The sequence below is a fragment of the Somniosus microcephalus genome, chromosome 28 (genome assembly GCF_052327205.1).
Source record: "Somniosus microcephalus isolate GS21.2 chromosome 28, FLI_Smic_1.0, whole genome shotgun sequence".
Classification (NCBI taxonomy): Eukaryota; Metazoa; Chordata; class Chondrichthyes; order Squaliformes; family Somniosidae; genus Somniosus; species Somniosus microcephalus.
This window is the reverse complement of record NC_141014.1, coordinates 17,185,862-17,213,836: the sequence shown is the minus strand read 5'-3', so window position 1 is coordinate 17,213,836 and position 27,975 is coordinate 17,185,862. Positions and strand designations below refer to the sequence as shown.

At 46.4% G+C, this 27,975-nt stretch overlaps 1 protein-coding gene across 2 annotated transcripts in view; it reads left to right on the top strand.

The window, feature by feature from the left end:
- The first annotated feature begins 6,317 nt into the window (after nucleotides 1-6,317).
- LOC147099009 (protein Tob2-like) overlaps nucleotides 6,318-27,975 on the top strand; it is a 34,861-nt gene continuing 13,203 nt past the window's right edge. The window contains exon 1 of one of the 2 annotated variants that reach the window (XM_085969537.1): nucleotides 6,318-6,446. The gene's annotated coding sequence lies outside the window, so the exon portion shown is untranslated. Of the gene's footprint in view, nucleotides 6,447-8,182; nucleotides 8,677-27,975 lie in introns of those variants that run through there. The other variant, XM_085969538.1, reaches the window with a different exon arrangement.

Sequence of the window (27,975 nt, the reverse complement as noted above, 5' to 3'; positions counted from 1 at the left end):
CCCTGCCTTCTCCCCATATCCCTTGATGCCTTAAGAAATATATCTAACTCCTTCTTGAATATATTTAATGAACTGGCCTCAACTGCCCTGTGTGGCAGAGAATTCCACAGGTTCACCACTCTCTGGGTGAAGAAATTCCTCATCTCGGTCCTAAATGACTTACCCCTTATCCTTAGACTGTGACCCCTGGTTCTGGACTCCCCGACCATCGGGAACATCCTTCCTGCATCTAGTCTGTCCAGTCCTGTTAGAATTTTATAAGTTTCAATGAGATCCCCTCTCATTCTACTAAACTCCAGCGAGTACAAGCCCAATCGACCCAATCTCTCCTCATACGTCATTCCTGCCATCCCAGGTATCAGCCTGGTGAATCTTCGCTGCACTCCCTCCATGGCAAGAACATCCTTCCTCAGATAAGGCGACCAAAACTGCACACAATACTCAAGATGTTACAGAGGTGGAAATAGGCGGTCTTAGTGATGGCGCGGATACATGGTTGGAAGCTCATCTTGGGGTCAAATAGGACACCAAGGTTGCGAACAGTCTGGTTCAGCCTCAGACGGTTGCCAGGGAGAGGGATGGAGTCGATGGCTAGGGAACGGAATTTGTGGCAGGGACAGAAGACAATGGCTATGGTCTTCCCAATGTTTAGTTGGTCTTTAAAATTATGACGGGGTTTCGCTAGGGTAGACATAGAGGAGATGTTTCCACTTGTGGGGGAGGCCAAAACTAGGAGACACAAATATAAGAGAGTCACCGATAAATCCAATAAGGAATGTAGACCAATACTGTACACAGTACTCCAGGTGTGGTCTCACCAATGCCCTGTATAACTGAAGCATAACCTCCCTACTTTTGATAACTCTCCTGTGAAGCGCCGTGTGATTTTTTACCACGTCAAAGGCGCTATGTAAATGCAAGTCATTGTTGTTGTTCTAGTAGGTCACCCCTCAGCCTTTTCTTTTCTAGAGAAAAGAGCACAGCCTGTTCAATCTTTCCTGATGGGTGTATCCTCTAAGTTCTAAATGAGCAATAAATGAAGTAATATCTATCTTTTCCATTCCGTTAACTATCTTATATAAGATCAGCTTTCAGGTGCTTCCTTTGCAGGCTGAAAATGAATGTAGAACTCGCTGCCACATGGAGTAGTTGAGGCGAATAGCAGATATACATTTAAGGAGAAGCTTAAATGAGGGATAAGCACATGAGGGAGAAAAAGAAAGAAAGACTTGCATTTATATAGCGCCTTGCACGACCACCGACTGTCCCAAAGTGCTTTACAGCCAATGAAGTACTTTTTGAAGTGTAGTCACCGGTTGTAATGTAGGAAGGAATAGAAGGATATGTTGATATTAGATGAAGAGGGGGTGGGAGGAGGCTGGTGTGGAGCATAAACACCGGCACGGACCTGTTGGGCTGAACGGCCTGTTTCTGTGCTGTAAATTTTTATGTATTTCTATGAAAAATAAATTGTAAGAGTGGAACAAGAGGATGCAGATTTAAACTCGTAAAAGGTAAATTTAGTTGTAATATCAGGGAAAGTATTTCTTCACACAAAGGGTGATCAACACACCAAATGGACATCCAGTCGGAGTGGTGGAGGCGGAAACCCTGAATCATTTAAGAACCAATTGGCTGCTGCAATGGGAGGGGACTCTAGGATCTTTCGGTTAGATGACTTAAGATGGGCTGAATGGCCTTCCTCATCCGTAATCATCTTGCAATCCTGCAGCTCGTACCCAAATAATTTGTAAAAATTGGAAAAAAGAAATGATTGCCATTTTGGGGATTGCCATTTTGGGCTTTATCTGCAGAGGTGCGTACTGTTCCTCCCACCCCCAAACACACTAATTCACAGAAAAAGACAGTGTTATATTTTGTCGTAAATTACTCTTCTGTCATAATCAAGCATCATGCAGGCTGTCCCATTCACTTGTTGTCACATTATGCCACTGTGACAGTCACTAAACCACATTTGATTTAAATTTTCATGTTGAATATTGATAGTTATATTAAAAACTCTTATATAAGAACATAAGACGTAGGAGCAGGAGTAGGTCATTCGGCCCCTCGAGCCTGCTCTCCCATTCAATAAGATCATGGCTGATCTGATCTTGGCCTCAACTCCACTTCCCTGCCGGATCCCCATAACCCTCGACTCCCTTATCATTCAAAAATCTGTCTATCTCCACCTTAAATATATTCAGTGACCCAGCCTCCACAGCTCTCCGGGGAAGAGAATTCCAAAGATTCACGACCCTCTGAGAGAAGAAATTCCTCCTCATTTCCGATTTAAAAGGGTGCCCCCTTATTCTGAAATTATGCCCCCTAGTTCTAGATTCCCCCACGAGGGGAAACATCCTCTCTGCATCTACCCTGTCGAGCCCCCTCAGAATCTTATATGTTTCAATAAGATCACCTCTCATTCTTCTAAACTCCAATGAGTATAGGCCCAACCTGCTCAACCTTTCCTCATAAGACAACCCCTTCATCGAAGATTCACCAGGCTGATACCTGGGATGGCAGGAATGACGTATGAGGAGAGATTGGGACGATTGGGCTTGTACTCGCTGGAGTTTAGAAGAATGAGAGGGGATCTCATTGAAACTTATAAAATTCTGACAGGACTGGACAGACTAGATGCAGGAAGGATGTTCCCGATGGCCGGGGAGTCCAGAACCAGGGGTCACAGTCTAAGGATAAGGGGTAGGCCATTTAGGACAGAGATGAGGAGGAATTACTTCACCCAGAGAGTGGTGAACCTGTGGAATTCTCTACCACAGAAGGCAGTAGAGGCCAATATATTAAATATATTCAAGAAGGAGTTGGATATATTTCTTAAGGCTAGGGGGATCAAGGGATATGGGGAGAAAGCAGGGACAGGGTACTGAACTTGGATGATCAGCCATGATCTCATTGAATGGCAGAGCAGGTTCGAGGGGCCGAATGGCCTACTCTTGCTCCTATCTTCGATGTTTCTATGTTTTATGTTTCATTTCCGGATATATATATATCCTGACAATTTTTTCAATTATAAATTTCTCTGTCCACATTTATAATGGAAACTGCCCATCGGAACTTGTCACACTGTAATTGCACCCTTCCCCCTCCCCCCTCAGCATCACAACTGGTGGGAGGGTGTGGTTGTAAGGTGAGCTCCAGATCAAGCTCAGCTGCGATGCTCCTGCAGTCGAATAGCTTGTTCACATTTACTGCTCACGTGGAGAATGGCGAGGTACCGGAGGGGAGCCGGCACCCGTGGAACTATATTGCAATAAGCGAAAATGCACTCAGGAGAGGAGACGAGTGGAGACAACCGGAGCAGAAGAACTCACTTTGTGTGAGGAACAAGTAACCGTGAGGCACAGTAAACTCCCGGCCACACCCAGCACAACCCACATATTAAAATGTTAATACTGTAGGATAACGGTTCACAGATATCGGGGAGTGAGCACAAGGCTTTGCTCAATCTCTGGTTCTGTGCTTTGTGATGGTACATGAAACCATCTATTAGATTAGTGCACTGCTGTCACTCCCGGGCATCAATTATTCTATAGATCCTCAAACTCAACAATTAGATGACTTTTTTATTCGTTCGTGGATATGCATAATTCTTTCTGTATATAAAATATCTGAATACCTTGGTTAGCCTATTCTTTGTAACTCACTCCTGGATATTCAGTACATTCTATGCATTAATATATACACTATCTTAACCCCTTGAATAAATTCTAGCCTGCAACTCATTCCCAGATAACTATTATTCCCTACTGATACAGACTTTTTCCATTTTATTTTGCTACTTCGTAGTGTAGTATAAATTTGTGAATGAGCCATAATTTTGGGACACAGTTTTAAAGAGTGTGCAGGGACAGAGGGCTCTGGGAGTTAATGTGCAAACGTCCCTGAAGGTGGCAGGACATATTGAGAGAGTAGTTAACAAAGCATATGGGTTCTTGGGCTTCATAAATAGAGGTATTGAGTACAAAAGTAGAGAAGTTATGCTGAACCTTTATAAAACACTGGTTAGGCCACAACTGGAGTATTGCATCCAGTTCTGGTCACCACACTTTAGGAAGGATGTGAAGGCCCTTGAGAGGGTGCAGAGGAGATTTACCAGAATGGTTCCAGGGATGGGGGATCTTAGCTACAAGGACAGGTTGGAGAAGCTGGATTTGTTTTCACTAGAGCAAAGGAGGTTGAGGGGTGATTTGATAGAGGTGTACAAGATTATGACGGGTTTGGATAGGCTAGACGGGGAAAGGCTGTTCCCACTAGTTGATGGTACAAGGACTAGGGGACACAGATTTAAGGTTTTGGGCAAGAGATACAGGGGGGATGTGAGAAAAAACTTTTTTACGCAGCGAGTGGTGAGGACCTGGAACTCGCTGCCGACGGAAGTGGTGGAAGCGGAGACACTCAATGTTTTCAAGGGGAGACTGGATAGGCACTTGAGGGAAATAAACTTGCAGGGCTACGGGGATAGAGCGGGGCAATGGGACTGACTGGATCACTCTACAAAGAGCTGGCACGGACTCGATGGGTCGAGTGGCCTCCTTCTGTGCCGTTATGACTCTATGACATTTGATTTCAGATCATTCCTTTCCTCAATAACATCTCACTCAAATAGACAACTTGCCTTCTGCGTACCCTTAACGCAGCGAAAGGTCCCAAGACCAAAACGACATTACCGAACATGCATTGAGGCGCACTCCACTTTAACCCCCTTTGCTTAGGCTTGTATTTTAGGGTCAGCCTTGGCTCCATGGTAACACTCTTGTCTTTGAGTCAGTGGTTTGAGTCCCACTCCAGAGATTTGAGCACACAATCTAGGCTGATACTCAGTGCAGTGCTGAGGGAGTGCTGCACTGTCGGAAGGGCCATATTTCAGATGAGACGTTAAACCGAGGCCCCGTCCACCCTCTCAGGCAGATGTAAAAGATCCCATGATACTATTCAAAGAAGAGCAGGGAGTTCTCCCCGGTGTCCTGGCCAATATTTATCCTTCAACCAATATCCCTAAAACAGATTATCGAGTCATTTATCTCATTGCTATTTGTATTTTGTAGTCATCTCTGTGGTTTGTGGTGTGCTTACGTCCCTAACTATGTGTATCCATTTCTAAAATAACCCATAAGGAGACACTAGATTGCCCCAGTGTCACCAAACAAAAACCAAACAAAAGTGACCCCCTTTTAAAGAGGCACAACTAATAAAGGACTTAATCACAAAACCAAAGGAAACATCTAAACTGAGATAATAATGTTATTACTATTATCCACTATGCACTCCAGTCCCAGCAGTGCCCACCAGTTGGGAGAGTCAGCAAGCGCACCTCATTCCCATTGTTAGGAGCTTGCTGTGCGCAAATTGGCTGCTACATTTCCCTACATAACAACAGTGGCTACAATTCATTGAATTTAAAGCGCTTTTGGGACGTCCTCAGGTGAAAGGCGCTACATAAATACAAGTTGCTTTGAGACCAGCTGAGGAGGTGAAAGGGGATACATAAATGCAGGATGCTTTGGGGCGCCCTGAGGAGGTGAAAGGTACTATACAAATGCAGGTTGCTTTGGGACAGCCGGAGGTGAAAGGCGCTATATAAATGCAGGTTGCATTGGGACGCCCTGAGGAGGTGAAAGGTGAAATATAAATGCAGGTTACTTTGGGATGTCCGGAGGAGGTGAAAGGCGATATATAAATGCAGGTTGCTATGGGACGTCCTGAGGATGTGAAAGGCGATAGATAAATGCAGGTTGCTATGGGACGTCCTGAGGAGGCGAAAGGCGATTGATAAATACAGGTTGCTATGGGACGCCCTGAGGAAGTGAAAGGCGATAGATAAACGCAGGTTGCTTTGGAAAGAAATGCAAGTCTGCCTTTTAACATGACGCGCGAGCCTGACGTCAGCGACGCCACCGCCGATTGGCCAGCGAGGCCGACCAACCAGCGGCGGCTGTGGCCGGGGCAGCGACCAATCAGAGCCGAGTTGCTAGCACGCCGCTTTATTTTTAGTTTCGGGGGGGTGGAGGGAGCCGCGTCACATCACAGCCCTGACGTCGTGCGTGCGTGCGGCCCCTTCCGCCGGGAGGGAAGAGGAGAAATAATCCCCATTGAAGTGTGTGGTAATAGTGAAGGATTTTAGAAATTTGGCAGGAGGAGAGGGGTTAGATTGTATTAGATTGGTGATTGAAGGGGGGAAGAGCGCGGTTTGGTGGAAGGGGAGGGTGGTGAAAGTAGTTCCGGAGGGGGAGGAGGCGGCGGCTGGCCGTGGGGTGGGAGCTGGTATAAGCGCGCTGGGGAGCCGGGGCCAAAGTTTGGGCAGAGGCGGCTCGGGCTGGGCTGGCAGTGAGCGGCGGCGGCGGCGGGAGCAGCGGCACCGGGAGCGGCAGACAGCCACCCGCACCGCCCCACCACCAACCAACACCAACCCCCCAGCGCGACAAGTAAGCCTTCTAACCATCTCCCAAAAAAAAAATGTCTATAAAATAAATCTGAAATAAAACCTCTTTTGCTTCAGTTCTCTTCCCCCCCAAATCTTATGTGTGTGGAAGGGGAGAATTTTTTAAAAAAAATCATTATTTTGCCTTCTCTCAGATGACTTTAAATTCTGGGGTTTCCACTAAGCCTATTGTCAGTCTCTGCAGGCTTGTCTTATTTAATTTTTCTTTTACTCGATCTTACTAGCTGGTGGTGCCGAGGCTTTTTCGAATATATTTATATATTTGTTTTTATCTGCATATTTATATATTTGTGTGTGTGTGTGTGTATATATATTTCTGTGTATGTATATATATTTGTGTGTATATAATTCTGTGTATTGTGTATATTTGTATGTGTATACGTGTATATATATATTTGTGTGTATACATATATATATTTGTGTGTATATATTACATATATGTGTGTGTGTGTGTGTGTGTGTGTGTGTGTATATTTATGTGTGCGTGTCTCTATATATTTTATATATATATATATATATATATATATATATATATATATATATATATATATATATTTTAAAAAGGCCTTGTGTGTTTTTAAAGTATAATTGATATCCATTTCTACCTGAGGGGAGTTTAAAATGTAAAAAGGTTGATGCTGAGTTTAAAATGTAGATGTTGAGTTTATATAAGGTGGATAATGAGTTTAAAATGTAGTTTTTCTTCTCTTTCTCCCTTCATCCATATCCTTTTTTTCCCCAACCCCCCCCCCCCCCCCATCCCTCTCCACCATTTAAAATAATCCTGTCTTCTCTGAGGTATATTTATATTTAATGACCTGAAGTAAAATGGGTTGTTTTTTTTTTAAAGTACAAATCCAGGTGTGAGGGTAGTTACGAAATATATTAAATTGTACTTTGTTTTTTTAAAAACCTGAAGAGAGAGAGAGCGAGAGACAGTTGTTGACGTGTTCAGGCAGTAATTTCAGTGCCAAGTGGAGATGCTTATTATTTTTTTTCTCCCAATGGCTAAAATGCCACATCTCTGATCATTTTTTGGGGTGGGTGGTGGGGGGGAGATTTTTTATTTAAAATAAATAAGTAAAAGGTGGTGGTTTTAAAATATTCGAGCTTGTGAGATCAGAATTTTTTTCCTCTCCACAAACGATGCAGCAGATTAAGAGCAGGTTTGAGAGGATTTGGTCGGTTAAAGTCCTTGGGCCGGACCCTTTAATTTTTTTTTAAGTTGAGAGATTTTTTTTTTTTTTACTTGATCGGTGCAAGTGTAAATGTTGGTGGGAGACGTTTTAATGTCTCCTTCTCCTTTTAGTCAGGGTTGGTTTTAATGGAATTTGTGAAGAGCAGGAGGGGGATGGGCTCAGGGACATTTAATATTGAGCAATCCGGGGAGGAGGAGGGGGCGCCACTGCGCCTGCGCCGCAGGCTTCACGGCGGCTGGCTGCGCATGTGCGCCGCGCCCCGCTGCCCTCTGGGAGTTGTAGTTTTTTCCCCGGCCCGCAAGGGGGGGGGGGCCCGGACTACAACTCCCGTGGTGCAGCGCGAGCGAGGCTCTCGGCCTCCTTTGCCGTGTGGACCCCTCGCCCTCTACAGCTCCCTTTACTTTAAAAAAAAAACATTTGGCTTACTGAGCCCAGTTTGTTTGCAAGGAAAAGCAGGGACGACCCCCCCCCCCCCCCCCACAGCTGGGTCGAGTGCATTTTATTTTGTTTTTTAGTGCCCTAAGAAAATAGAGCCACTTACAGTCGGCCTCTTCTGCAGTGTGGTGACTTTGGGGTGCAAAGTGGGGGGAAATAAAATTGGCCATTGCCACTCCAGATTTGGCACATTTGACAGTTCCCACGTTTACCTGCATGCAGGCAGAATGTCATCAAACTGCAGATGTCAATCATCGAAATCTAAAGGTTTAGCCTAACTCCCCTTGCTTTTGTACTCTATACTTCTATTTATGAAGCCAATGATGCTGTATGTTTGTTTTTGTTTTTTTAAAACAGCCTTATCAACTTACCCTGCCGCATTCAGAAATTGGTGTATGGGAACCCCCCCCCCCCAATCTCTCTGTTCCAGCACTAAAATGCACTCAACCCAGCTGTGCTGGGACGTCACTGCTTTTCTTGCCAACAATCTGGCTGGGTGACCAAGCAAGCAGGAGGCCCATTTGGCTCATGGTGTCTGCGCCGGCCGAAAAAGAGCTATCCAGCCGAATCCGCAGCCCTGTAAGTTATGGCACTTCAAGTGCATCTCCAGGTACTTTTTAAATGCAATGAGATGTAGGAACGAAACCTCCGTGTTTCAGATTTCGGAACCCGAGTAGAATTCAGTATGCCACCAGTAAACACTTTCTGTCTTCTTCCTTACCACTACATATTCCCTTTTGCCACCAGGGACAACTGATCATTTCACTGGACCACAAGGTAATTACTGATGAGGAAGGCTATTTGGCCCATCTTCATTCATCCATCCTGAAAGATCACAAAGTGCCACATTGCATCGACCTAGACAGACTGGTGAAATGGGTAGACACATGGCAGGTGAAATTTAATGCAGAGAAGTGTGATGTTGCATTTTGAAAGGAAAAATGAAGAGAGCTAATATAAATTAAATAGTATAGTTTTAAAGGGCGTGCTGGAACAGAGATTTGGGGGTTTCCATACACACATTTCTGAATGTGGCAGGGTAAGTTGATAAGGCTGTTTACAGCATCATTGGCTTCATAAAAGCAAGGAAGTTATGCTAAACCTTTATAAATCAGAGGATGGAGTGTTGTCCAATTCTGGGCACCACATTTTAGGAAGGATGTCAAGGCCTTGCAGAGGAGATTTACTCGAATGGTACCAGGGATGGGGACTTTAGTTACATGGAGAGGCTGGAGTTCTCCTTAGAGCAGAGAAGGTTAAGGGGAGATTTAATAGAGGTGTTTAAAATTATGAGGGGTTTTGATAGAGTAGGTAGGGAGAAACTGTTATACTGACAATGGGTCAGTAACCAGAGGACACCGATTTAAGATAATTGGCAAAAAAATCCAGGGGAAAGATGAGGAGAAATCTTTTATGCAGCAAGTTATGATCTGGAATGCACTGCTTGAAAAGGTGGTGGATTCAGATTCAATAACTTTAAAAAGGGAATTGGATATATACTTGAACAGGAGAAAATTGCAGGGCTATGGAGAAAGAGCAGGGAGTGGGACTAATTGGATAGCTCTTTCAAAGAGCTGGCACAGGCACGATGGGCTGAATGGCCTCCTGTGCTGTATATTTCTCTGATTGCTGTGTCCAATTGTTTTTTTAAATGATTCCAGATTCCACTATTGTATCTGGAAGTCTATTCTCTGTGTTGATGAGTGTGGGTGAAGAATTTCCCAAGTGGGATTATGTGACAATGGGCTAGCACATTGTCCTTTATGCTGGCATGAATGTGAAGCCTCTTCGTACTGATGGGTTGAAACCTGTGTATGTAGTTCAATGCCCCAGTGATCTGCCTTATGCACAAAATGTGCCAAAATTGGAAAAATCAATCCTGGGGTAAATGAAATGTTTTCTGCTTTGTTGCCTAGTGTTAAAAGTCAGGTACACTGTGGTACAACTACAAAAGAGCAGCCTTTCTCATCCCACTGCACCAGTTTCCATGACGGCCATACTTGCAGTCTCTGAGCTTGGTATTTTGCAGAGCTGTGCTTGTTGAGAGCTGGGCTTGGACTGTTCCAAACGTGTTCTACGTTTGACCGTCAGGAGATTTAGCCCTCCCCCTGCCATCCCAATCCGTCTAGGCTGGGTTCAAACCCTGGGCAGTATGCTAAACTCCTGCAACCACTGCCTTTTGAGTGTCCCATTCAGCTTGGAGCTCATCATCTATCTCTCAACTTTGAAACTAATGTCACTGTATTTGAAAAAAAACAAGGGAAGTTATCCTCATTCCAATTTTCTTTTTCCTCCCTTCCCGTCCTGAAGTTGTTGCTTCCTGGCTGGGTGCAGTCCCATGTAGGCTGGTGCTGTTCTTGCCCAGGTGGCTAGGCAGTGAGTGTTGGCAGGCTGATGACAGCAGAGGGCCTTCCAGTTGAAACTGATCCTGCCCTTGTTTGTTGTCCACGTGCACACTTTCCAGTGGAACCAGCTAGATGCTGATCAGGAGCAGGAACATTCTCTCTCTCTCTCTCCTTTTTCCCCCCCCCCCCCCCCCCCCCCCCCCTCCAGCCTAGCCTGTTGTGTGGCAGCCAACTGCAGTGCCTCTACTGCCACCACAGTCGAGATCAGCTAACTGAACATAGACCCAGGGATCAACCTTCTGGTCTGTGTGATTTAGTGCTACACAGGGCAGCGCCTTAACCCCTAGATCATGGGGGAGAAGTTCTATTAAGAGTTAGACTAATTATTCATTGTGCAGCCTCCCATTTCTCAGAGCTGATGTTGCAGTGCTGTAGCATTGGCTAGTAGCACCCTCACCTGAGTCAGAAGGTTGTGGGTTCAAGTCCCACTCCAGAGACTTGAGCACCAAAATCTAGGCTGACACTCCCAGTGCAGTATCTGAGGGAGTGCTGCTCTGTCGGAGGGGCCGTCTTTCGGATGAGACGTTAAACCGAGGCTCAGTCTGTTTTCCAGCGGATGTGAAAGATCCCGTGGCACTATTTTGAAGAAGAGCAGGGGAGTTCTCCCCGGTGTCCTGGGGCCAATATTTATCCTTCAATCAACATCACTAAAACAGATTATCTGGTTATTGTCACATTGCTGTTTGTGGGAGCTTGCTGTGCACAAATTGGCTGCCTCATTTCCTACATTACAACAGTGGCTACATTTCAAAAGTACTTCATTGGCTGTAAAGCACTTTGGGATGCCTAGTGGTCATGAAAGGCGCTATATAAATGCAAGTCTGTCTTTTTTTTTCCTCTTTTGGCTTTGGAGATTTGCATTACCAGGGATGCGGATGCCTGCAGCCATTAACCCAGATTGTCCCGAGTCTCGGCTGTGAATTTTTCATTTTGTTAATGAAGTTCCCAATGCTTTGGTGTAATGTGCCGCAGTGACTGAGTGCTGGCATGCAGGTTCATAAACTGCTTGCCCCTCTCCCCACATTTACATCGTTACATCGAGTCTGCAGCACAGAAACAGGCCATTTGGCCCAAGTGGTCTGTGCTGGTGTTTATGCTCCACAGGAGCCTCCTCCCACCCCATCTCATCTTACTCTATCAGCATATCCTTCTATTCCTTTCTCCCTTGGGTACTGATCTAGCTTCCCCTTAAAAGCATCTATACTATTCGCCTCAACCACGCCTTGTGGCAGCGAGTTCCACTCTCTGGGTAAAGTTTCTCCTGAATTGGATTTATTAGTGACTATCATTTTTGGCCCCTAGTTTTGGACCCACCCACAAGTGGAAACATCATCTGTGTCTAAAGTAAGGTACTTCCTTGCTCCGTCCCCTCACTGGGCACGAGGGCAAGACACCTGTGCTTGCAGGCAATTTATTGATACAACCAGGGGTCACAGTCTAAGGATAAGGGGTAAGTAAGCCTTTTAGGACAGAAAGGAGAAGGAATTTCTTCACCCAGAGAGTGGTGAACCTGTGGAATTCTCTACCACAGAAGGCAGTAGAGGCCAATTCATTAAATCTATTCAAGAAGGAGTTAGATATATTTCTTAAGGCTATGGGGAGAAGGCAGGGATCGGGTACTGAATTTGGATGATCAGCCATGATTGCAGCGAATGGCGGAGCAGGCTCGAGGGGCCGAATGGCCTACTCCTGCTCCTGTCTTCTATGTTTGAACCTCATGAGGCCTTCTGTGACACAGAAACTGTCAAAATGTGGATGGAGAGACTTTTCTCTCTCTCTTTCTCCTCCTGAGATCAGCTCGTTCAGCACAACCTGGGAACCAAACCATGGACCTTTTACTGGCCTATAATCTAGCTACTCATTGGCCAGTCAATAAAGTATATGGGATCCCGGGCTTTATAAATCGAGGCAGAGAGTTCAAAAGCCAGAAAGTTATGCTAAACCTTTATAAAACACTAGTTCGGCCCCAGCTGGAGCACTGTGTTCGATTCTGGGCACCGCACTCTCGGAAGGACGTGACGGCTTTGGAGAGGGCGCAGAAGAGATTTGCTAGAATGGTTCGGGGGGATGTGGGATTACGTGGAAGGACTGGAGAAGCTGGGGTTGTTTATCTTCGAGCAGAGAAGGCTAAGAGAAGATTTGATAGAGGTGTTCAAAATCATGAAAGGTTTAGACAGTGAATCAAGAGAAACTGTTTCCAGTGGCGGAAGGGTCGAGAACCAGAGGGCACAGATTGAAGGTGATTGGCAAAAGGACCAGAGGCGACGTGAGGGGAAACTTTTTAGCGTAGTGGACTGCACTGGGTGGTGGAAATAGTAGCCTTCAAAAAGGGAATTGGAGAACTACTTGAAGGAGAAAGAAATGGCAGTGATCTGGGGAAGGAGCCAGGGAGTGGGACTAGCTGGTTTGCTCTTCAAAAGGGCTGGCACTGAGTTGACTGGCCTCCTTCTGGATTCTACGAGTTAATTGGGAGGAATTTCATTTTTGCTGGGCGATTTATTTAAAAAAAAAGGCATTATAAAAAGTGCTGTGACTGCTTATTTTGTAGGTGCTCTGCTCAAAATGGAGGCAGTAACCTTAGAGTGTGCTTATCAATGCGTGTAAACAGAACGCAACTGAAAGCAAAATCTAGGTGGGGGTGGTCTCATTCGGAGCCTTGCAGCGTGTACCTTTCACAGCAGCACAATTGTGTAATTAAAACAATATTGTGTCAGACCAGTAAAAATAGCCTAGCAGGAGCTCGCTCATAAAGCATAGTCGGCCTGTTTTTTTTTTTTGTGAAGCTACTTTTGTACTGTATATAATGAACATTTGCCTGAAATTTGCTTGTGCTCGTGTATACAACCGTTTTTGTGTCAGAGCTCACGTAAAGAAAACCTCGGAGGTTAAAAGGAGCAGAAATGGTGGGAATTGAGCTAAGGGCAGGGGGAGCGGAGCCGGAAAATAAATTTAATGGGGATGCCAAAAGTCTGGTTAAAGAGAAGGACCTTTTTTTGGAGGCTTTTGAATGGGCCAAGACTGAGATTTGCAAAGAGCATTTAAAACCATACTGAAAAAGTTAACTTCCACAGGGGTGAGTTGGGGCCGCTCGTGGTCGTTCTCAATGCGAGTTGAGACGGTGAGTGTCGGCAGGCAATTCAACTGGTGGACATTACAGGCATGCTTGCTCCTTTTTGCCCGACATCCACGCACAGGCACTCTTCAGTTAGAGGTCACTGGAGTGCAGTGAGGAGCAAGAAATCTGTCTGATTTCCTCCCTTCTGTCCCCGTAGAACCTTACAGCACAGAAGCTGGCCATTCGGCCCATTGTGCCTGTGCCAGCATTTGAAAGAGTTATCCAATTAGTCCTGCTTCCCTTTCTCATAGCCCTGCAATTTTCTCCTCCCAAGCATTTATCCAATTCTTTCAAGAGGTTACTATTGAATCTGCTTCCACCACCATTTCGGGCAGTGCATTCCAGATCATCAGAACTCGCTGCGTTTGGGGGGGAATTCTCCTCCTCTCACCTCCTGGCTTTTTTGCCAATTACCTTAAATCTCTGTCCTCTGGTTATCTGTACAGGAAACTTTGTGTTATCCGGAGGCTAAATGTCTGGCAAGCTCGAGCCACCGGCAAAAATCAGGAGCCGTTTTGTTAGGTTTTTTTTTCTCTCGTGGCGTTTTTTTCCAACAGCCAGGCTCTGCAAAGTCTCTGTAGCTTAGCAACAGCTTCAGAGAGATGCTTCCAAGGTACGGGCCGACTGTTTAGAAGCTGTTGCTAAGCAACAGTGTTTGTTGTCAGATACGGAGATGAAAAGCTCCGTATGCTTCAACATTAACGCTGGTTTGTCCGGCAGTTTTGAGGGAACGGCAACAGCTCGGTCCCGTCGGTGCCGGATAGCACAAAGTTTCCTGCACTTGGAAACAGTTTCTCCTTATTTACTCTTATCAAAACCCTCTATATCCGCCTCTAACTCGAGGTGCTGAGGAAAATTGTAGTGCTCGCACCGAGATCAGCTGGCTCAGATCAAACCTGGCCTCTGTGGTTCAACCTACTGATGAGCATATATCTTTGGGTAGGACCTTCACTAATGACATTGTTAATCCGCTCGTGTGACTGTCGCGTCACAGCCAGAATACTGAGCTCACTGGCAGTGTGTGTGTGTATACAGATGCTGGCTGGCACAGACAGGCCCTGATGCAGAGAATAAAACGGACCCATAAAACTGCAATTGCGTGTTGTAAGCGGATCGCTCGGAGTCATTGTGTTTGAACAAAGGCTATAAACTGACCTAGCACCGCTCTTGTGATACATGTATCTAAACCCCTTCATTAGATTACTGCCTGTAATTCTGCAGGTAACCAGTCTATATATAAACCATTTGAATCCCTAGGTCGGGTTGTAATCGCTCCCTGGCATCCATTATATTCTCTAGGTAATCGGTTGTATTATTTCAGAAAATACATTTACTTCTCAAGTCACAGTGTCATGTGTCTGGTGAATAATCGGCATTTTGCATTACTGACAATCCCTTCCATTGTTGATACCAGATCGTGTACTGTCAAAGCTGCAGTGGCTATTCAGTAGCAACAAGGTTAATTTAAAAAAAAAAAAAAAAAAAAAAAAATGAATTCACGGGATGTGGGCGTCGCTGGCGAGGCCGGCGTTTATTGCCCATCCCTAATTGCCCTGGAGAAGGTGGTGGGGAGTCACCTTCTTGAACCGCTGCAGTCCGTGTGGTGAAGGTTCTCCCACAGTGCTGACTCTGTTGTAGCGCTTTGGTGGAACTGCCATTTCAGAGGGGCAGTGAGGAGCCAGTCGCGTTGCTGTGGGTCTGGAGTCGCATATAGGCCAGACCGGGTAAGGACGGCAGATTTCCTTCCCTGAAGGACATTGGTGAACCAGATGGATCTTTACATAGAAACATAGAAGATAGGAGCAGGAGTAGGCCATTCGGCCCTTCGAGCCTGCTCCGCCATTCAACGAGATCATGGCTGATCATCCAAACCCTAGCACCTGGTCCCTACAGCCATCCCACCCAAGCCCTATCCCCGTAACCCCACGTATTTAATCCCCCTAACACTAAGGGTCAATTTTTATCATGGCCAATCAACCTAACCCGCACATCTTTGGACTGTGGGAGGAAACCCACGCAAACACAGGGAGAATGTGCAAACTCCACACAGACAGTCACCCGAGGCCGGATTTGAACCCGGGTCCCTGGCGCTGTGAGGCAACAGTGCTAACCACTATGCCACCGTGCTGCCCATCCACCGTGCTGCCCATGACAGTCTGGTCGTTGTATGTTCACCATTACTGATGCTAGCTTCCCCCCCCCTACTGGTGCATGGGGACAGAAGCCTTTTCTCATTGCAAAGTTGGCAATTAGCAGCAGGTTATAGTAGGCTCCCTGATGGTTCAGCAGTTTTATCCAGCAGGCCACTGAGTCATGCAGACCAGGTTTGATCCTGCTCTGTTCTAAGTGAACTGAAGTCTGCCAAGATGGTGGTGGTCGGAGTGCCACAATTGGCACATCAGAACGAGGGAAGGGAAAGCTCACTGACCGCTCCTGATTGTCCACATGCACAGCATTGGGTGAGGAAATGATAGTTTTGTTGAGATACCGCGGCAAACGTGGGAGTCGAGGCCAGAGTTGGTGAAACACAACTGCTTTAATTTACATCATGGTAAAGAGAGAGTTTGAAAAGCCCGCGCAACCACTTAAATACTCCCCAGACAGGAAGTGCTCCCGGCAGCCTGTCCCTGCGGGAAACAAGTTGCCGGAGGAAAGGGCCCCCGGCTAGGGGCGGCTGCTGCCGGCAGTGCGCCTGCGTAAACTGTCCGTGCCGCCGTGAGTGGATTATGTCCAATGGTGGCGTGTCGCCACAGTTTCATAGTTGCACGATCAAATAGTTTGTCAAGGCTCATGCATGAATAATAGACACTCAAGGTAGTGGAGGATGCGTGCCTGTGAAACCACACTCCAGCAAGGAGTCGACACTTTTAGAAGTGGAGGAGGAAAATTAGTTTTAATTCCTGTTTTATTTTTCACCCTTCACAAAAAAATTTCAGGTGATTGACAAAGACACTATCCCACACCCATTGGGGGAGACCTGGAAGCAAGGTAGCCCCATATGGTATGGGGGCTTGAGAAGAAGGGGGACACATGCCTTAAACAAGTATACATTTTCCCCCTTCCCATAACAACTCTCCATATTGACCACATTTTCACCGCACTTCTTCACACAAAGCGTAATAGAAACCTGGAACTCTTCTCTTTCTCCCCCCCCCAGGCTGTGGATGCTGGGACAATTAAAGCTTTCAAGACTGTGATCGATAGATTTTTGTTAGGCAAGGATATCAAGGGGTATGGAGCAAAGGTGGGTAATTGGGGCTGAGGTACAGATCACCCACGATCTAATTGAATGGTGAAAGAGGATCGAGTGGCTGAATGGCCACCTGCTGTTCAGGGGATGCACTCTGTTATATAGGAGACCAGGATTTGATCCATGCTGGATTAGCAAGTCTTCGCTGGGGTAGCAGTAGGGGTGCTCTAGTATCCACAGGCTAGAGAAGAAAATCTCAGCCAGGATTCCTGCTCCTTGGCTGAAGTTTAGATGCTGGATAAGCATAGAGCAGGTTCACCTGTGATGGAGCATCCTATTCACAGAGGGTAGCCACGTGGTCGAGGTACCAGAGAGGTGCTGTTTGTGGAACTAAATGTTGATGGAAGTCATTGCCTCCAGACTAAAGGGGGGGGGAGTTTCAGTGGATGTATTCATTTTAGGGTGCGGTCTTTTTATAAGGAGTCAGATGAAGTAATTGGCAAGTATCGTCATGTTCGAGAATTAATCATTCAGTTTGCAATGTACAAGAAACTTTTGATTTACCGGCACCTAAATAACCGGAAATCTCGGTTAACCGGCAAAATTCAGGAGTAGGTTTTACTTCATATTGACTTGCCTTCCTCCGTCTGTTGCTGTGCCAGGATGTGGCTGCAGCTGTTGCTAAGCTACCGAGACGTTTGGAACTTGTGGTCATTGTTCTACACTTGTTGCTAAGCAACAGGGTTTGTTGCTTTATACAGAGCTGTCAGCTCTCCCTATCTTTTACTATGGCGTTCGGTTATCTGGAATTTTTGATGAGCCGGCACCACGTCGGTCCCGTCCGTGCCGGATTTTAAAAAAAGTTTCCTGTAGATAGCTCATCTTGGGTTGAGGATGTGCTACCTGAGGTAGTCCAAAATCATTGGAAAAGCCCATCACTTCAATTTTGCTTCATTAATTGAATAAGTGCATAAGCATTAGTAGCAGGAGTAGACCATTCGGCCCCTCGAGCCTGCTCCGCCATTCAATAAGATCATGGCTGACCTTCTACCTCAACTCCACTTTCCCGCCCGATCCCCATATCCCTTGATTCCCCTCGAGTCCAAAAATCTACCGATCTCATTCTTGAATATACTCATCAACTGAGCATCCACAGCCCGGGGGGGGGGGGGGGGGTAGAGAATACCAAAGATTCACAACCCTCTGAGTGAAGACATTTCTCCTCCTCCTCAGTCCTAAATATCCGAGCCCTTATCCTGAGACTGACCCCTAGTACTAGACTCTCCAGGCAGGGGAAAACAGCCTCTCAGAATCTTCTGTTTCAATGAGATCACCTCAGTCTTCTAAACTCCAGAGAGTGTAGGCCCAATATATTCTCTCTCCTTTTCTGTGAATAGAACGCTGCTAGAAAGAAGGGGAAAAAAAACATTCAAAGGAAGGAAATGCAATTTGAAGCCTGCTTGGCATTTTGAATTCCCTAATTTTGGGGCAACGACATGTAGCAGCCCTTTGAATCAAACATTGCATTAATTTCGCTAAATGTTATGTTAAGGTACTGGCTGCAACACTCTGCCCTCAATGAAGGATATACTGACAGAAATCAATGTTTTGAACAGCTAGAATCTATCTGGGAAATGTTGGAAACATACAGTAAGCATTAACCTGTGCACCTTCTATTCATGACTTTGCATAGTAAACCCCCAATCTACTTACTGGAGTTAGTTTACTGAGGTACACTTTATTTAAGGGAGACCAGCAGAGGTGAGATTTTAAGATTACATTTAAAAAAAAATCTATTGAGGTAACTGAATGTTGCTGAAATGTACTGTAATGAGAAGGGGGATTAGGGTCTCGTCTGTTCCTAACTTGCTGTGGGATTGCTGTTTTGTTATAAACAGGAGGGAAGAATCAAAGAACAGCACCTGTGTTTTTAGTAGCTCATGATATTTAGACCAGCAGCATGATTTCTGAAATAACACAAGAAAATGCTGGAAATACTCAGCAGGTCAGGCAGCATCTGTGAAGAAAGACAAACAGTTAACGTTTCACGATGACCTTTCATCAGAAGTAGAAAAAGTTGGATGTGTCTCAGCCGTGGCTTAGTGGGTAGCACAGTTGTCTGAGTCAGAAGGTTGTGGGTTCAAGTCCCACCCCAGAGACTTCAGCACAAAAATCTAGGCTGACACTCCAGTGCAGTACTGGGGGAGTGCTGCACTGTCAGGTGCCGTCTTTTGGATAGAAACATAGAAGATAGGAGCAGGAGTAGGCCATTCGGCCCCTCGAGCCTGCTCCGCCATTCAATGCGATCATGGCTGATCATCCAATTTCAGTACCCTGTCCCTGCTTTCTCCCCATACCCCTGGATCCCTTTAGCCTTAAGAAATATATCCAACTCCTTCTTGAATATATTTAATGAACTGGCCTCCACCGCCCTCTGTGGTAGAGAGTTCCACAGGTTCACCACTCTCTGGGTGAAGAAATTCCATCTAATTTCTGTCCTAAATGGCCTACCCCTTATCCTTAGACTATGACCCCTGGTTCTGGACTCCCTGACCATCGGGAACATCCTTCCTGTGTCTAGTCTCCAGTCCTGTCAGAATTTTATAAGTTTCAATGAGATCCCCTCTCATTCTTCTAAACTCCAGCGAGTACAAGCCCAATCGACCCAATCTCTCCTCCTACGTCATTCCTGCCATCCCAGGTATCAGCCTGGTGAATCTTTGCTGAACTCCTTCCATGGCAAGAACATCCTTCCTCAGATAAGGCGACCAAAACTGTGCACAATACTCAAGGTGTGGTCTCACCAAGGCCCTGTACAACTGCAGCAAGACATCCTTGTTCCTGTACTCAAACCCTCTCGCTACGAAGGCCAACATACCATTTGCCTCCTTAACCGCCTGCTGCACCTGCATGCTTACCTTCAGCGACTGGTGCGCAAGGACACCCAGGTCTCGTTGCACTTCCCTTTCTCCCAATCTATTGCCATTCAGATAATCTGCCTTCCTGTTTTTGCCACCAAAGTGGATAACCTCACATTTATCCACGTTATATTGCATCCGCCATGCTTTTGCCCAATCACCCAACCTGTCCAAATCATCCTGGAGTTTCTCGGCATCCTCTTCACAGCACACACGCCCACCCAGCTTTGTGTCGTCTGCAAATTTGGAGATATTACATCTAATTCCCTCGTCTAGATCATTTATTTATATATATAATTGTGAATAGCTGGGGCCCAAGGACCGATCCCTGCGGTACCCCACTAGTCACTGCCTGCCACTCGGAAAAAGACCCGTTTATTCCAACTCTTTGCTTCCTGTCTGCCAACCAGTTCTCTATCCAAGTCAGTACCTTGCCCCCAATCCCATGTGCCTTAACTTTACACGCTAATCTCTTATGCGGGACCTTATCGAAAGCCTTCTGAAAGTCCAAATACACCACATCCACTGGTGCTCCCTTATCTATTTTACCAGTTACATCCTCAAAAAATTCCAGTAGATTAGTCAAGCACAATTTACCTTTTGTGAGACGTTAAACCGAGGCCCCGTCTGCGCGCTCAGGTAGACGTAAAAGATCCCACGGCACTATTTCGAGAAGAGCAGGGGAGTTATCCCCGGTGTCCTGCCCAATATTTATCCCTCAATCAACATCACTTTTTAAATAAAAAAAAAAAAAAAAGATGATCTGGTCATTATCACATTGCTGTTGGTGGGAGCTTGCTGTGTGCAAATTGGCTGCCACGTTTCCCACATTACAAGTGACTCCACTTCAAAAAGTACTTCATTGGCTGTGAAGCAGTTTGGGACGTTCGGTGGTCGTGAAAGGTGCTGTATAAATGTGCGGGTTAGGTTGATTTGGCTATGATAAATTGACCCTTAGTGTTAGGGGATTAAATATGTGGGGTTACGGGGATAGGGTGGGATATGTGTCAGTGCAGGCTCGATGGGCCGAAATGGCCTCTATCTGCACTGTGGGGATTCTGTGATAAATGCAAGTCTTTTTTAACAGGTTTCAAGCAAGTACACAGAGGCAGGGAAAGTGGAGGAGGGGAGGAAAGAACAAAAGGGAAGGTCTGTGATGGGGTGGAAGGCAGGAGAGATTAAATGACAAGGGATGATGGTGCAAAGCGAAAGGAGATGGTAATGGGACAAGTTAAGAAACAAAAGATGGGTCTAGAAGAGGCGTAAATGGGAATAGCAGGATTACCAGCAGCTGCCATCTGGAAAAACAGCTTGATTTTTGGTTTTATTAACTTTTTTTCTTGCCAGTTTCTTCCATTTCTGAAGGTGCAGTTTCATAGGCACCTGCTTCCTTGTGACACCTCCCCCAAGTGATCATTCTGTTGTGAGCCCGGACACTGAGGGTTGCCGGGCCGGTCAACGCTAGATGGCATTACAGCCCAGCCAAACCACTTGATCTTCACACGCTTCGACCAGGGGTTACTGGCTGGTGATCATACCTGGGAGTCCTAGCCAATTCTCCCCCTCCACCACCCCCACCGTCAACCCAATCCAGGACATGGAGGCCAGTTGTGACCTCCTACGTCTAGCCTAGCTGAGAGCCAGCGCAGTGCAAACCAGGAGTTTTACCTGGTGAATAGCCCCTAGAACAGGACTTGGAGTGCACTAAGTTGTGTGACGTTTTCCTATGTTGGGGACGCTATATAAATGCAAGTTGTGTGCAATAAAATTCTTGCAGTTGTGATTTATGAGGTGGCAACCTGGAGGTAATTGAGGGAAGTGTTTGAGAAGTTGAGCTGTAGGTAACAAGGGCATCAATGTGGAATTCATTGGTGAGGTAAGAATGGAGATGGGCAACTGGAAATAGTAATATACTAGGTGTGGACAAGCTCCGCTCACAGTTGAACGGGACATCAGCTTTGGATTCGGCCTGAGTGAGTGAGCAACTGGGATGGAGTAGGTAATATGTGAAGTACATGGTGGAAGTCATACTACATGGTTTTGGTTTTAAGATGCAGAATTGTTTTAGAAAATCTGTTACTCTGGGGCTGCTTGGCAAAGCTGATCTTTAACCTTAATTTGGAAATGTCACCTCCTCATGGGTGTCTGCACAACACCATAACTGACCGCCCTCGATCCCCACCTGCAGAACTGCCTTGTTACAGCAGCAGCTTGTATTTATATAGTTCCTTTTAACATCGTAAAAAAACGTCCTAAGGCACTTCACAGGAGCGTTGTCAAACAAAATTTAACATCGAGCCATAAGGAGATATTAGGACAGATTGCCAAAAGCTTGGTCAAAGAGGTAGGTTTTAAGGAGCGTCTTAAAAGAGGAGAGTGCGGTCGAGAGGCGGGGAGGTTTAGGGAGGGAATTCCGGAGCTTAGGGCCTTGGCAGTTGAAGGCACAACAATAACTTGTGTATTTATATACAGTAGCGCCTTTAACGTAGTAAATAATCCCAAGGCACTTCGCAGGTGTATTATAAGACAAAAATTTAACATGGGCGCCAGTGGTGGAACTATTAAAATCGGGGATGTGCAGGAGGCCAGAGATCTCTGAGGGTTAGAGCATAAGAACATAAGAAATAGGAGCAGGAGTAGGTCATTCGGCCCCTCGAGCCTGCTCTGCCATTCACGAAGATCATGGCTCATCTTCCACCTCAACTCCACTTTCCTGCACTATCCCCATTTAAAAAAAAAAAAAAAAAAAAAAAAAAAAAAAAAAAAAAAATTTTGTTCATGGGATTTGGGCATCACTGGCAAGCCCACCATTTATTGCCCATCCCTAGTTGCCCTTGAGAAGGTGCAGTCCATGTGGTGAAGGTGCTCCTACAGTGCTTAGGGAGAGTGTTCCAGGATTTTGACCCAGCGACAATGAAGGAATGGCCGATATACTTCCAAGTCAGGACGGTGTGTGACGTGGAGGTGGTGGTGTTCCCATGCGCCTGCTGCCCTTGTCCTTCTAGGTGGTAGAGGTCGCGGGTTTGGGAGGTGCTGCAGTGCATCTTGTAGATGGTACACACTGCAGCCACGGTGCACTGGTGGTGGAGGGAGTGAATGTTTAAGGTGGTGGATGGGGTGCCAATCTTGTGGGCTGCTTTGTCTTGGATGGTGTTGAGCTTCGAGTGTTGTTGGAGCTGCACTCATCCAGGCAAGTGGCGAGTATTCCATCACACCCCTGACTGCCTTGTAGATGGTGGAAAAGCTTTGGGGAGTCAGGAGGTGAGACACTCATTGCAGAATATCCAGCCCCTGACCTGCTCTTGTTGCCACAGTATTTATGTGGCTGGTCCAGTTAAGTTTCCGGTCAATGGTGACCCCCACGATATTGATGGTGGGGGATTCGGCAATGGTAATGCCGTTGAATGTCATAGGGTAGTGGTTAGACGCTTGCTTGTTGGAGATGGTCATTGCCCGGCACTTGTGTGGCGTGAATGTTACCTGCCACTTACCAGCCCAAGTTGTCCAGGTCTTGCTGCATGTGGGCATAGACTGCTTGATTATCTGAGGATATCCCTTGATCCCCTTAATATCCAAAAATCTATCAACCTCTGTCTTGAATATACCCAATGACTGAGCCTCCACAGCCCTCTGGGGTAGAAAATTCCAAAGATTCACCACCTTCTGAGTGAAGAAATTTCTCCTCATCTCAGTCCTAAATGGCCAACCACTTATTCTGAGACTGTGACCCCTGGTTCTAGACTCCCCAGCCAGGGGAAACATCCTCCCTGCATCTACCCTGTCAAGCCCTGTAAGAATTTTGTATGTCTCAATGAGATCACCTCTCATTCTTCTAAACTCCAGAGAATATAGGCCTAGTCTACTCAATCTCTCCTCATAGGACAATCCCCCCATCCCAGGAACCAGTCTGGTGAACCTTCGTTGCACTCCCTCTATGGCAAGTATATCCTTCCTTAGGTAAGGAGACCAAAACTGTACACAATACTCCAGGTGTGGTCTCACCAGGGCCCTATATAATTGCAGTAAGACATTTTTACTCTTGTACTCAAAACCTCGTAAATAAGGGACGTAGGGCCGGAGGAGGTTAGAGATAGGGAGGGGTGAGGCCATGGAGCGATTTCAAAATTGAGGTGTTGCTAGACTGGGAGCCAATGTATGTCAACAAGTTCAGGGGTGGCGGGTGAATGGGACTTACTGGCCACTAGGAGTACAGAGTGACATACTGTAACTGGATTCTCATGGCCGAGATCAGGAATTCATTGGGTGGGTCTGTTGCAAGCAGCCTGAGAAGATGGTTTGTTTTGCAATCTTTATTGATTTTTACTGATCATTTTTCTTTCTTCACCCTTCCCTCGAGTACGTCACCTTAAGTAGCTGTTTTTCATGTGAAGGCTTGGGGATCTGGAATGGGAATCACTGCTGACGTTCTCTCTTCCCTCCCACCCTGCATTTGTAGCCGCCCCACAGTTCTGCAGAACAGACCAGGGATTTGACCTGGGACCTCCTAGATAAAGTTGAGCCATTGGGGAACCTGAAATTTGGAGTTTTGTACAGTTTCCCAAGCTGCTTCTCTGGAAGGCAGCATTGAAGAATCGGGGAATAACAATGCGTGTGCTATTTCTGCACCAGCCGTTACTGTTGAATGAGGGGTGAAGTTTTGTACAGTGGTGCTGGGTCCGGTGACTGGACTGTAACTCCTGAATTTCTCAGTCCAGTCACCAGACCCGGCACCACTGCACAAAACTGCCCCCTCATTCAACAGTAATGGCTGGTGCAGAAATAGCGTATGCACTGTTAGTCCCCTTGCAGCTGTTGAGATTTCACTCCAGCTGGATTCATACCCAGTGCAGAAGTGAACAGCACTATTGCCTACCACACGACCCAGGTACCCCTTAAATAGTTTTGACTAATTCAGTCTTTTTTTCCCCTGTTAAATGTACAACGTGAGTTTCTATTTGTCTGTTTAAATGCACATCAGTTCTTAATTTCCAGAGTAGATAGGCTCAGTATGCTAAACCGGTAGTATTGCTTTGCATTTGAAGTGAGATATTGCCTCCCCCTCCCCCGTTTGATGCAAATCAGCTGAGAATTTCATCTGATGCTGCCTTGAAATGACAAGTTAATCTGAAACTGCACCTCATTGTGCCTTGTTGAAGGGCTGTGAGATTACACCTGCAAGTTTCTCAGCTGATGCGCTTGTTTGTGAGAGAGGCGAAGCTGCTACAGGAAGGGAAACGAGCAGGTGACGTAATCTGGGTCGCTCCCATGCAGCTCGCACAGATGCTTACAGACCAGAATTGGCAGAGTCACGGGAGCGGCTTACTTGACCACCCTTCTGACAGATTGGTGCATGGCATGTGACACATGGAGGAGAGGGAGGAAAGGCAACAGCACGTGCATTGCAGATAGGTGACGTGAAACCTTCTGTACGCAGGCAACAGGAGTAGCCTTTATCGTCCCGGAGGAGAGCATTGCAGTCTTGTCATTGTTATTAGAGGTTACTGTGACCCGATGCCTTGTTTCATTTATGCAGCGCCTTTCACTACCTCCGGACGTCCCAAAGCGCTTCACCGCTAATGAAGTACTTTTTGAAGTGCTGTAAATTTCTATGACACTGTTGTAATGTAGGAAACGTGGCATCCAATTTGCGCACAGCAAGCTCTCTCTCAAACCGCAATGTGATAATGACCAGATAATCTTGTTTTTTTAAGTGATGATGTTAATTGAGGGTAAATACTGGCCAGGACACCGGGGAGAGCGCCGCAGCTCTTCTCCGAAATAGTGCCATGGGATTACCTGGGGCGTCAGTTTAACATCTCCTCCGAAAGACAGCACCTCCAACAGTGCAGCACTCCCTCAGCACTGCACTGGGAGTGTCAGCCTAGCTTTATGTGCTCGAGTCTCTGGAGTGGGACTTGAACCCACAACCTTCTGATTCCGAGGCGAGGGTGCTGCCCACCGATCCACGGCTGACATGCAGTGGCAACTGGAGGTTTATAATTACTGAAAACTGATGTTTACAGCTGAAAACCCTTTCACTAATCCCCACCTGCAGGTGTTTATTCCTGCTGGGCTACACTTCCACAAGTACTGCAATACCCTGGCAGTTTACATCTGTTGACAACATCGCAGCTGAGCTTAATTGTGTCCCCATCCACTATCTATAGAGACACTGACGAGCCATCAAAACTGGTGTGTGCAGTGGCTGTATCGTTGCTGGTGAGCTTTAACCTAGGTGTGATTATTGCTTATTGAAAGCTTTCTTCCCCCTCCTATTCCCTCGGCTCATTGTAGCATCCCAATGGCTACCCTGGCTGAGAGCTAAATCAGCATAGATTAGGTCTGTGTGCAACTCTTTCTGATGCAGATGCTGGTGGATCTCAAACTTAGACCAGCAAATTAAGGTGGAGTTGCTCTCTTACCTTGGGCCCCCCCCCCCCCCTTTCACCCCCATGTTGCTGTCCCTTTAAAACTGCTATAGATTGACGAGGATGTTGCCAGGATTGGAGAATTTTAGCTATGAGGAAAGATTGGATAGGTTGGAGTTTTCTTGGAGCAGAGGAGGCTGAGGGGAGACCTAATTGAGGTGTATATAATTGAGGGGCATAGATAGAGTGGATAGGAAGCACTTATTTCCCCTAGCAGAGAGGTCAATAACCAGGGGGCATAGATTTAAAGTAATTGGTAGAAGGATTAGAGGGGAGTTGAGGAGAACTTTTTTCACCCAGAGGGTGGTGGGGGTCTGGACCTCGCTGCCTGAAAGGGTGGTAGAGGCAGAAACCCTTATCACATTTAAACAGTACTTGGATATGCACTTGAAGTGCCGTAACCCACAGGGCTACGGACCAAGAGCTGGAAAGTGGGATTGGGCTGGATAGCTCTTTCTTGGCTGGCACAGACACGATGGGCCGAATGGCCTCCTTCTGTGCTGTAAATTTCTGATTCTATGACTTGGTTTCAGTTGGTTTATTTTTTTGGCAAAGTAAATTAGAACTAAATCTAAAATAACTGCAGGGGAATTGAATCTGCTCCAAACTGGCAATGCCAGCTCCCCCAGTGGTTCGTTTTGCAAGACTGTGCAACTGAACTGAACTGGCCAGGGAGGTTCCTGCTTTGATTCCTGGTCGGTGGTGTTAGCTGATCGCACCCGAGTGCCAACAAGAGGTGCTGCGATTGACCGTGTGCTGCTGGGACAGAAGGGGTGGAAAAATCAGCCGCGGTTCCGAATGGCAATCCCCAAGTGTCTGGGTCTGAATGCCTGCTGTGAGCTGGGTCGGCCTTGGCTGTGAATCCCTCAGCCCATGCTGTCCAAATACCTGCTGTCCCTCCCAGTCTAGGCTCTCTCATTAAGAATGGCTTTCTGAGTGACATGCTGAGGGCTTCCAGTGCTATTGGAAAAGTACCCCAGCATGTGTCAGCACCTTCAGGAGGTGAAAATTATGCAGATTAAAAAGGATTTTTTTCATTTTACACTCAGTTTGGCTGCAGCTCGGTTTTTGTGTATAGAGGCGGGTAGGAGCTGAGCTGGAAGTAGTCCCATCTGCTGCCACAGAGATATTTTTGCCTTTGTGATGGTGAAGTCATCGATGTGCATAAATGTGCTGGCTTCACCAACCAATCATGGAACAGGGCGCTGCTACTGCGAGCTGTTCAGACTTCACAATTTGGGAAGGAGTTTGGAGAGTCATAACATAACAAATAGGAGCAGGAGTTGGCCACACGGCCCCTCGAGCCTGCTCCGCCATTCAATAAGATCGTGGCTGATCTTCGACCTCAACTCCACTTTCCTGCCCGATCCCCATATCCCTTGATTCCCCTAGAGTCCAAAAATCTATCGATCTCAGCCTTGAATATACTCAAACTCGGCATTCACAGACCTCTGGGGCAGAGAATTCCAAAGATTCACCACCCTCTGAGTGAAGAAATTCCTCCTCATCTCGGTCCTAAATGGCCGACCCCTTATCCTGAGACTGTGCCCCCTAGTTCTAGACACTCCAGCCAGGGGGAAACAACCTCTCGGCATCTACCCTGTCAATCCCCCTCAGAATCTTGTATGTTTCAATGAGATCACCTCTCATTCTTCTAAACTCGAGAGTATAGGCATGAGAGGGATTAGCATTAAGAAAAAACACAGCTGGTCTTGGGTTGCAGTAAGAACTTAAGTCATGGTTTCTCCTCCGAGCAGGTCCAGCAGAGGGATGGGAACAATGCTAAACATTTAGAAACCAGGCCCTGTATTTGCCAAGCTGT